An 11,069-nucleotide genomic window follows, 5' to 3' on the forward strand; every position below is an offset into this window, starting at 1 on the left:
ATAACCCAAACAAAAAGAGGCCGGAAGCATGGCTGAAGTAGTGGAGCACCTGCTTTGCTAGTGAGGCCTGGAGTTAAATCTTCAGTACTACCAACTTTTTTTTCCTTAAAAAATAGGTTTTGTAGTACTGGGGATGAAACAGGGAGCCTCAAATATTCTTGGAAACTATTCTACCTCAAAAGCCACATCCCTACCCCTTTGGTTTCTGTATTTTATGTTAGCGATAGGATGTCACTAGCTATTCCTCGGGCTGCCTTCCAACTTAAATATCGTTCTGTCTCTGAATCTGAAGTTAGCAGCGTGGGCATGCGGAACACACCCTGCTTAAAATAAGTTTCTTTACTTCAGCAATCCTTAAAGAGTCTTTACTATGCTCATATGTATCCTAAAGCTGCACCAGGGCAGAGGTTTTCCAGAGTGATTGCACTTGGGAACCATGGCTAGGCTGCCATCTTTGGAGAGCAGAGTTCCCTTTTGCTTTTGAGAGAACTGAAGTTGAGATTCAGTGTTGGGCATGTCAAGGCTTATTTACAGAGCGCTGAGAGAGGCATCTTCTATACACAGACTCTAGGCTCTGTGTGTATGAGTGTGTGTGTGTGAGAGAGAGAGAGAGAAAAATAGAGCAAGAAGAAGGAGGGATGATGGCAGGGAAGGAGGGAGAGGAGGAAGAAGGGAGGAGAAGACGTGAGAGGAATCAGGGGAGGAAGAGGAAAGACTGAGGCACCTGCAAACAGAACACCTGATTCTTGAACCTTGGAGTTACGTAACGAGCCCTTAGGCTGCAGAGATGTAGTACATGACTTCCTTTCTGCCTTCCTATTGCATTATTAAGCTTAGCTGCTTCTCTATCCTAGTGTCAGATATGAATCATTATTGGGTGGATGAATGTATACATGAATAAAAGCCTGATGGATTCTCTTTTTGGTGTACATTTTCCTGATGTTTTCTGAAATGGTTTCAAATATGAGTTTATCTTTGGGGATCCATGGAAACCAACGAAGGATTGTTAGTATGAATATTTACAAGACTGAGCCTTCTGAATGTACCTTGGGGCAAAAGACCAAGCATCTTTTCATTGTGTTTTGCTAAGTCTTAGTGAGTTTGTACACAAGACCAATGTTAAATGGATGTATAAATAACTGGTGTTTATTCTAATCCGTTAATGCATTTATGACCTAATGATAACCTATAAGTCTAAGAAGAAAAAGCATTTTCCAAACTGTATTTGAATCAAAGGTACAATATAAAATCACATGCAAAGCTTTATTCAGTTCAGTTCTACTTCTGACTTTCCACTAAAATAATAACACCTTTCTGCCCCTAAATAGCTATTGAATTAAAAGAACCAGGTTTCAATTTATACAATTATGATGATTTTAGATCTATTTTTAAATTATTATTGCACACCGTGAGCTGGGACTTTATTTTCTAATAAACTCCTGAGAATTCAAGGACATAATTGCATGTATGTACGTACAAGTAGACACATGTGTGCTTTTATTGTCTGTTGATCAGCTCAGAGTTCATTCACTGCTGAGCGGGAATCCCAGGGTGTAGGATAAAGCTAGTTTCTTGAGTTGCATTTCTCAGAAGTTTGAAACTTCATTACATGGGAAAGACACAGATTTGCTTTCCGTCACTGATATGTACAAGTGTAATGGGGCTCATCTCCTACAGGAGACAGATAAGGCCTTCATGAAGACATAAAGGAAGATATTCTATAGGCAATGAAAAGCAGGCCAGCAAAACATAAAACTCTATGAGGAAGATTCCTTTGCTTAGGAAGTACACAGGGAAAAAGAGCACATAGACCAAAATGCTAATTAGATCATAATTGGCCCGGCACTGGTGGCTCATGCCTGTAATCCTAGCTGCTCCAGAGACTGAGATCTGGAGTACCAGGGTTCAAAGCCAGCTTGGCCAGAACATTCTCCATTCTTCATCTTTTCTTATATTCTAGATTTCTACTATGAGAAAACCAATGCTTTGAAACAGTACTAAATCCTCCTTTCCTTCTGGTATACTTTACCACCCTGCCCTTACAGCCAAGCAGAAAGGTCAGAAACCATTGTATGTAACCAGAGGCCTTTTTGTAAATTTCTGCATGAGATAGACTCTGATTTAAATCATTTTAAAAGAACATCAAACACTCTGAAGATGCACAAGAAGGAACAGGAGTCCATCCATTTGGTCCTGTTGGACTGATTTTTCATAAAAGCATATGACTCAAATGTCCATTAAAATATGTAGCTCATATAGGGCTATTAAAGGAGCAACTCATTACAGTGTGAGGAAATATGCATGGAAAATAATGCTGAATGAAAGACATGGCACGTGACACTGACTTTATGGATGCTAAAATAAATCTGGGAGAAAGAGGAGGTTTTGACTATCAGTGCAGATGAATGTGAACTATAACTTTTAAAAAACATGGTTTTGGTTATAACACTCTCCTACTATTGCATAACTACACTTATTTATATTCTCACTATTGTGATCAATTACCTGTACATTAATATACTTGCTTAATTAATTTTGTTTTTTACTTAATACTGATGATAGTTTCCTTAAAGTCAAGATCTCTCTCCTGAGCCTACTATTTCTACCTCCCATGTACTGGGAAAATAAGTATGGACTACTATGCCCAGCACTTAGGTTTTTATTATATTCTATCCTTGAATATATGCCATATATGCTACATACATAGCATATATACATATACATAATTATGTTTATATCTTTTCTAAGCAAAAAGATTTTTATCTATAGCTCTAAATAAATAATATGCAGAATGCCTTTTGACTCAGTTCCTGATAAGTGCCATGCATTTGTAATGGTAGGGCCTGTCTTCCATTTTGAAAAGGAAATGCGTTGTGAGTTGCACCCAGCAGAGATGAAGGGTGTCCCTTTCTGTTATCGATCAGACACAAGGCATACCATGGAGTTTTTTAACTCACATTGTGAAGACAACAGCTGGATGGTGCACACTAGACCCCCTAGCTCACCAGGGAATTGAGATTCTGGTTTGCTTTGAAAGTTTAAGGTTAAATAACCTCAGTATTGTAATTCCACGGAATCCCCTGAGATTCAGCCCTGACAGGATATTGGCGTCATGGTTAGCTTAGGATACTGTTGGCTGGTGTCTTTTGTATTGCTGAAAAAAATAATTGTATTCCTGCCTGGTAACCTCATACTAAAAGTACAAGCCTAAAATATGGACCAAATAATACTCATCATTACTGGCCAATTCATTTAATATTATAAATTTTCTTATCTTTGTCTGTAATCCAGAGTTATTATGTCAGGTGTAAGGAAAGATGTGGAGAGATGGCTATCGTATTACAGGATTCTGACCAAAGCTAAAAATGTCACTAGAAAACTTAATTTTAGAACAGATTGTTTTGCGTTTATAGATATTCAATGCTGCAAGAATCCTGGGCATGGGAAGTTAAATAAGATAGGAATTTTTTTCCTACTGTCATGTGCTTGTAAGTTCTTTCAGATGGCTTCTTGGGTTATATAAATTTAGTTTGAGGTCATTATATGGATAATTTGTTACTAAGTAAAGTAGTTTGTCAGGTTACGAGACATTAATCTTCCAATAGGTCTTTAATTAGGACAGATGCACTAAATAATTCATAGCAAGACTTGGCCTAGAAACATTTATAATACTCAATTATAGCATTTTACAGGCAATGGCAAATTGTTTTTGTGTAGTCTGGAAATTGTGGGACTTAATTAATTACCTTCAATGTTTTAGACATCTGCTCTGCACTCTTTTAAATGCATTAAATTGGCAAGTCATGAAATAGCTAAAAATAGAGTTCAAATTCCCCAGATGGTAAAGGGCGAAGATCAACTATGACCAAAAGAAAAGGCACTCAAGGATGAACTGGAAATATGAAACCCAATTACATGTCCAGCCACATTTGGCATAGGAAGCTCCCAAGTGTGTAATATAAAAACAAACCAAAAACTTAAAGAATAAGAATTTTGCATCTTTTTCTTCAATCATCTAGTTTGCAGTTAAATATATTTCTTCTGTGTTTTTCTAAAAACAAGCTATAGTAAATAAACTGAGAAACCAGACATGGTAGTACATATCCACCACTGTCATGTAAACACGTGTGAGTGAAATTTATTTCTACACAAACAAATAACTTTGCCCCTAAAGTTGTATCAAAGACGTGACAAAAATAAGTACCCTGAATATATTTGCAGACATTTTCATGTCATAGATCGTCAAATGATGGGAAAGGGAATTAAGGGCTTATTCCATTCGTAATTAGATCACAGGAAACAGATGGTGATAGCTTTAGAGCCGGTAAAGGGATGTGACCATTTAAGTAAACAAAGGGAGAAAAAAGAATGTTCACTTCATTTATCGTTGGAGAAATTTCTCCCCACAATAATATGATAGAAGGATTTTCTGCTTAAGAATAGGTTGTGAGTCCACCACAATGGAACTAAATAAGAAGCACATTCTCTAAGCTGGTCTATGGAAGGTTTTCTTCTTTCCTCTTAGGATGAGAGTCAGAATCAAACCTTGTGCCCAGTCTGAGTGCTTCTGGACAGGGAACTGAGACTCGCGGCTCTGTGAAGAGACACTCTGAAGTCTGTGCACCTTCCTCCAGGACTGTGTGATTTATAGGGACACAGGCTTTAGCTCTGCCCACGCGACCCTGCTGGCTGGCATGTTTATGTTTCCTACTTGAATACCTTCTTGACAGGATGGGGCAAAACAAAGTTGACCACTGATGTGCTCAGCGGGTAAATAGAACTTTTGTCACAAAATCACTCAGAGAATGTGGATGAGCACAGTTCTGCAGGAATACATTCCCTGCATAGATGAGCTTCAACATTTTCTTAAGTTCATATTTTTTTTTTCCAGTCCTGGGGCTTGGACTCAGGGCCTGAGCACTGGCCCTGGCTTCTTTTTGCTCAAGGCTGGCACTCTAGCTCTTGAGCCTCAGCGCCACTTCTGGCCTTTTCTGTTTATGGGGTACTGAGGAATCAAACCCAGGGCTTTGTGCATACTAGGCAAGCACTCTACTGCTAACCCACATTCCCAGCCCCAGGCTCAAAATTTATAAAGTAAATAGAAACAGGTGTCATTAGCTTTGATAGCTATGTAACACAACCAAACAATTTCTACTTTTAATGAATGTGAGAATTATAAACACAATATTTTCTGGATTTGTTTTTGTTTGTTTACTGCTTCTGACTGTAAAATGCAGTGAGTATTTTATGCCAATAGCACATCTTACTTTGGCTGAGCCGTTTTTCAATTGTTCAGTGCCATGCTGTGGTTAGTGGCTAGCATCTTGGGACAGCATAGCTGTGAACTATGACTAGGAGAACAAACTACATTTCTCAAATGTGGTGAGGATAATAAGGTAACACCAAACCTCAGCATACAGGCCTGTCACCGTACCTGTAACACTACGTTAAATACAATTTTTTTTGACAAATTGAATTGAGTAGTTTATTTGAGCAAAGAACAATTCATACATCTGGCAACCCTCAGAACCAGGAGAGCTTAAGAAAGATCCAGCAAGAAAGGAACCAGGATTTATGTATAGTGAGAAGAAGGAAGTAATATACAAAGGAAATGACATAGAAAAACAGCTTGATTAGTTATAGTTCAGTTTCTGCCTTGGATGGACTTTGTCTCATCATGTGGCAGCTACTAGGATTGGTCGAATTTCCACTTCTTATAAGAATATGTTCGTATCTTAGATTGCAGAGTTTCTTTTTACATAGTAATTAAAGTTACATTTGCTACTACAGAAGCATCTTTAGGGTAAATTTTTTCAATATAACAAAACAAAATAAGCATTCCCTCCAAAAAGGCCAAATAGCCAGGCATGGTTGTGCATAACTAAAAGCCAACCTACTCCTCAAGTTAAGGAGGGAGGATCAGAAGTTCAAAATCATTCTAGGTAATTCGTCATGACCCTGTCTCACGTTTTAAAAAGGGGTGAGGATACACATTAGTGGTGGGATGGATGCTTTGCTAGCATACATGAGGCCTTCAGTTGAATCTCCAGTACTTCAAAAGAAAAAATAATCCCAAAGATTCCTCAGATCTCAGCCTCTTGAGTAGCCATGATTACAGGCCTGAGCCACTGGTACCTGTCCACCTCTGAGCTACTTGAAGTCAGACCTGATGGCATATTCATGTTGTGACTTATCCTGGGTTCCACAAATACCATTGGCTTTAAGGAAAGGACACAATCTGAAATTCAGATAAGGGAAAAATACCAGACTAACTGTCGAGCCACAGCTGAGGTGAGAGCGAGGAAATGGGGAGAAGAAAAAGGAGTAGATAAGAAGAGGTAAAGGAATGAGAAACAGAAAGAGGTGAAGAAGGTGGGAACAGGAAGAAGGGTAGGAAAGAGAAACAGGAAGTGCAGGAGAAGGAGAAGGTAAAGGAAACGATACAGGAAGAGAAGAATGGGCAGGAGCAAGAAGAGGTGAACAAGAAGGGACAGCAAAGAAGTAAAAGACAAGGGAAGGATGGAGAGAAACAAGATTATTTTCAAAGAAGTCACTGATCCCGGTTTATAAACCAGAATGTCTCCATTGTGTCATTCTGCGTTGTCCAGAATTTCTGAACAAGGTCCACCTTTGTACAATTTGGAAATGGGGCCCCAGTGGCAATATTTGTATGTGTAATTGCATGCCAGTTCTAGTGAATTCATACAGGAACATCTGAGTCTGACGTTTTTGTAGCATCACTTCCTTTATTAGAGCATAGAACAGTGAGAAGCTTGTCCATACCTGTGAGTGTGCACTCAGTATTTACACGCGTGGTGTGGAGTCCTGAGCATCTGCGTCACTTTCCTCCTGAGGAGAGATGTGAGGGGTAACGACGCGATTGAGTCACTCAAAATCTGCTTATTTTTTTCTTAAACTGTCTTCTGAAATTCCTCCCCAGCTCTAAATATTATTTTCATTGGGATAATAGCTATTTCCCAATTAAATCGATAGCTAATTGCCTCCTGAAGTGAGAATTTAACTCTCAGAGGAGTGCCTATGTGAAGTTATTTTACTCTAACAAGTCTCACATGCTAGCATTTGAGAGCTGACAAGGGGAATAGATACTTGCCTACTAAGACGTGAATTTTTTCTAGAAGCAATGGCTTTATTCTGATTAATGTTAATAATCATCACTTACTAGGGACATACTAAATGTCGGGCACCATGGATAAATTCTACACTAACTAAATCAGGTTGATAAATCTGGGTAATTTACAAGAAAACTAGCTTACAGTTTCTTTGGTTTCCATCCATGATCATGATAATTGCATCATTTCTGGACTGGAGGGAGACAGCACATCATGGAGGGATGTATGTGGTAGAGCAAAGCTGTTCACTTATGGCAGACAGGAAGGAGAAAGGAGGGGGAGAGAGAAGTGGAGGGAGAGGGGGACAGAAAGGGGGAAGAGGGAGAAAGAGGGGAGGGAAAGGAACAGGAAAGGAGGGAGAGGAAGATCAAGAGAGCCAGAGAGAGAGAGAGAGAGAGAGAGAGAAGAGAGAGAGAGAGAGAGAGAGAGAGAGAGAGAGAGAGAGAGAGACATAGACCAGGTGCCAGGGGCCAGGAGCCAGGGAAATAGCATACCCTTTGAAGGCATGCCTTTAGTGATCTACTTCCTTGAGCTAGGCCTCACTTCCCATAGTTTCCACCACATCCTACAGTGTCTCTCCCACCTCCCAGTTGCCCCATGAGTTGGGGCAGAATCCTTCAACACAGGAGCCTCTAGGAACATTCCAGATCCAAACCACGGCACTATCCCCATAAGATGGGGTAGCAATTCTCATTTCACAGATGAAGAAATCGCACATCAGAAGGTTAGTTTTCCCAATGTTCAGCTGGGATGATTTGCACTGTGGCCTCTGCCTCTCCGTGTCCCTCTACCTCTAAAGAGGACTCATGGGGGTGAGCTGGTGTCCATGGACTGGCCTACTTTGTAGTTCTCGATAGAATGGCAATGAAGGAAATCCATTTCCCACCCCCCGCATCCAGTCTTGTGACACTGAGTTCAGGCCACAATCACAAGGGCCCAACAATGACCAAAAATGAGTGGATTGGTACAATGGGATGCCATCTTGGATAGAATTATCTCAGAATGGAAATTCTGCTGCACCAACAAATCTCATAGCTGGTTACATAGAAGAGGAACTTTACAATTTTTCTTGGACAGAACTCCTTGCACAAGGTGTACAATCTACAAATGCTTACTGAATTGAACTAAACTGACCTAGGCCTTTATAGCACTGGCTTTCATAGTGGTACTCCTAAATATATTATTTTAAGAAAACTAGCTGTAGTGAAATTGTAAGTGAGCAAATAAGTGTCTCTATGACATCTATTCTTTCTATCTAGTTCAGGTTTTGATACTGAGATTTAAACTCAGAGCCTTTTTTTTTTTTTAAAAAAACAGGCTTAATTCACTTTATTGTTCTTGTATAAAAATCCTATGTTGTAGCCACAGCTGGAGCCTGGGTCCTCTGCACGGAGACTCTGGTGTGGGTTTTCACAAGATGGTCAGTGAATTCCTGATAAGGAGATTTGGTGAACACGGTCTCTTTCCAGAGGTCAGGGGTCAGGTACCTGTAGGTCTTGGAGATGGCATCAAAAGTGGCCTTGGCAAAGTTGCCCAAAGTAGCAGTACAGCCCCTGGCTGAGGTGTAGCAGCCATCAATACCAGCCATCATCAACCCCTTCTTGGGGGCAGGAGCTGAAACAATCCCAGTGCCTCTGGGGGCGGGGATGAGGCGCACCAGCACAGATCCCCAGCGGCCTGTCACCTTGCACAGGACGGTGTGGGGCTTGCCAATCTTGTTCCCCCAGTAGCCTCTCCGCACAGGGACAATGGAGAGCTTCGCCAGGATGATGGCTCCTCGGATGACAGCAACAACCTCCTTGGAGCCCTTGACACCCAAACCCACATGGCCATTGTAGTCGCCAATGGCTACAAATGCCTTGAACCTGGTGCGTTGGCAGCTCGAGCCGTGATCTTCAACACCTGATCCTTGAGGGACGCCCCCAGGAAAAAGTCAATCATCTCAGACTCCTTGATGGGCAGGGAGAAAAGATAGATTCCCTCCAAAGACCTGCTCCTCATGTCCTTAACCAGGCGGCCTAGTTTGGTGACAGGGATCCATTCCTTGTCTTCGGCCTTGCCTCCACGAGCCCTGCGGCCACGACCCCGGCCTCTACCACGGCCGCGACCTCGACCCCGAAGGCCACGGCCTCCCAAGCCTGGGCCCCCAGGGCCTCCCGGCCCTCCCGCTGCACCGGCGTCATCCGCCATTTGGTGTTTTCCCCAGAAGAAGAACTCAGAGCCTTATACATGCTAGATAGGTGCTATACCACTTGAGCCACAAGTCAAGCTCTTTTTTACTTAAGTTACTTTTCAGGTGGGATCTTGTGTTTTTGCCTCTTGCTGGCCTTAGACCATGATCCTCTTACCTATGCCTTTTATATAACTGGGATTACAGGAGTGTACCATTATACTTGGCTTATTCCTGGAGACAGTTTGATGTTGACCTTAAACTGGAACCCCACTATCTCTACTACCCAAGTAGCTAGGATTATAGGTATGAGCCACTACCCCTGACTATTTGTTAGGGTTACCTTGAAATATAATGCTGGTTTTAGTTGTAATATGAATCTCATAAAAAGAGAATGAATAACCAAAAAGATACACAAAATTGTTTAAAAATATCCATATGATGTAGAAAAGTCTTTTGTGTATGTATTGTAATAGTGCTAATGGTGCTTACCTAATATAATGGATTATTCATTAAAAGTATAAATTCTCTTTAAATGGCTCCAACCTTATAACTAGAGAAATTTTAAAGTACCTGAGGTAAAATAATGACTTGCCACCTAATTTGGCTCCCTTTCTTTGGAATTACAAATTCAGTGCTTTCGTTGATCAGATTTATCTTTGCTTCCTTATTAGTTGAACTAGCTACAATAGTTTCCATGCATAGATCCTTTTAATGTGCTGCACACTGTCTGTAAGGTTAGGAAGTATTTTATGATGAAGTTACTTCAATATCCCTAAATCAGCTCACCTACAGGAATGATAAAATTGAGTTCACTGAATTGCCATTCAGTCTCCTGACAGCAAGTCATTGAAACCTTACTTTTCATGTACCACACAAATAGCAGGAATCCACCTCACTCATCTTCTGCTACTAGGGAGCAGGATATTACACTTAGTGAGCTGCTAAAAAAAACTTTGGACAGTGTTAAGCAAAAATAGCTTCCTTTTTCCTTGGGTGAAAAGAAATGGCCTCATTTACTTTTCCTGCTAACCGTTCCCCCCCATCTCAATTTAGTCATTACCCCCAATACTACCTGTCTAATCTTCCTTCAATTCCTATTAGATCATAGATTCCTTCATCTCATTATTGATCTGAAATGTCTCTGACTCTCTTGGGTAAAGAAAGAACATGCTCGCGTGTTGCATCCGATAATTCTTATTATTGAAAAGCTGTGTTCAATCTCCAATGACCTTTTCTTGTATTTATTGTGCAGCTAGCTTTACAGCCCACATTAAATAGGAGCTTTTGTGCAGGGACTGCAAAGCATGTTGATGTGTGGGGAAGGATAAGATAGGTGTTTGCTCAGTACTGCCTGACCAGAAGACATCTGGGGGCAGAATCTGGGCCACTGATTCTAAGTCCAGGAAAGGCAAGCCTTTGTGTCTTAATTCAGACACCAAGGAAGGATGGAGACGCCTCTCTGTGGGGCAGGGCTCTGTATCTTCAGTCAGTATTCCAGGTCTGGCAAAATATTGAAGAATTTTCTGGGTGTGTGATGGATGTGCATGGACATTGGATTTACCATAAATATTCATCTAGTCCTTCGGTTTTACTTTAAGTGGTCTGGTTTGATTGCCCATGTTTATGATCATACATTCAGTCTGTGGGAATCAAGGGATACTTTAAAGATGGCCTAATGATTATGCTAAGCTGTGGTGACAGTTTCCTAAGAGTCCCACTCCACTTCACTCTGTGAAAATGCCCACGTGCTAAGGGATGAACTCTCT

General features: G+C 40.9%; 1 pseudogene across 1 annotated transcript; it reads right to left on the bottom strand.

Moving 5' to 3' along the window:
* Positions 1-8,442: 8,442 nt before the first annotated feature.
* On the bottom strand, positions 8,443-9,327 carry LOC125357748 (annotated as a pseudogene). The gene has a single exon (XR_007212197.1). The product of XR_007212197.1 is annotated as a 40S ribosomal protein S2-like (transcript).
* Between the last annotated feature and the right edge of the window lie 1,742 nt (positions 9,328-11,069).

Source organism: Perognathus longimembris, chromosome 9 (assembly GCF_023159225.1).
Source record: "Perognathus longimembris pacificus isolate PPM17 chromosome 9, ASM2315922v1, whole genome shotgun sequence".
NCBI lineage: Eukaryota > Metazoa > Chordata > Mammalia > Rodentia > Heteromyidae > Perognathus > Perognathus longimembris.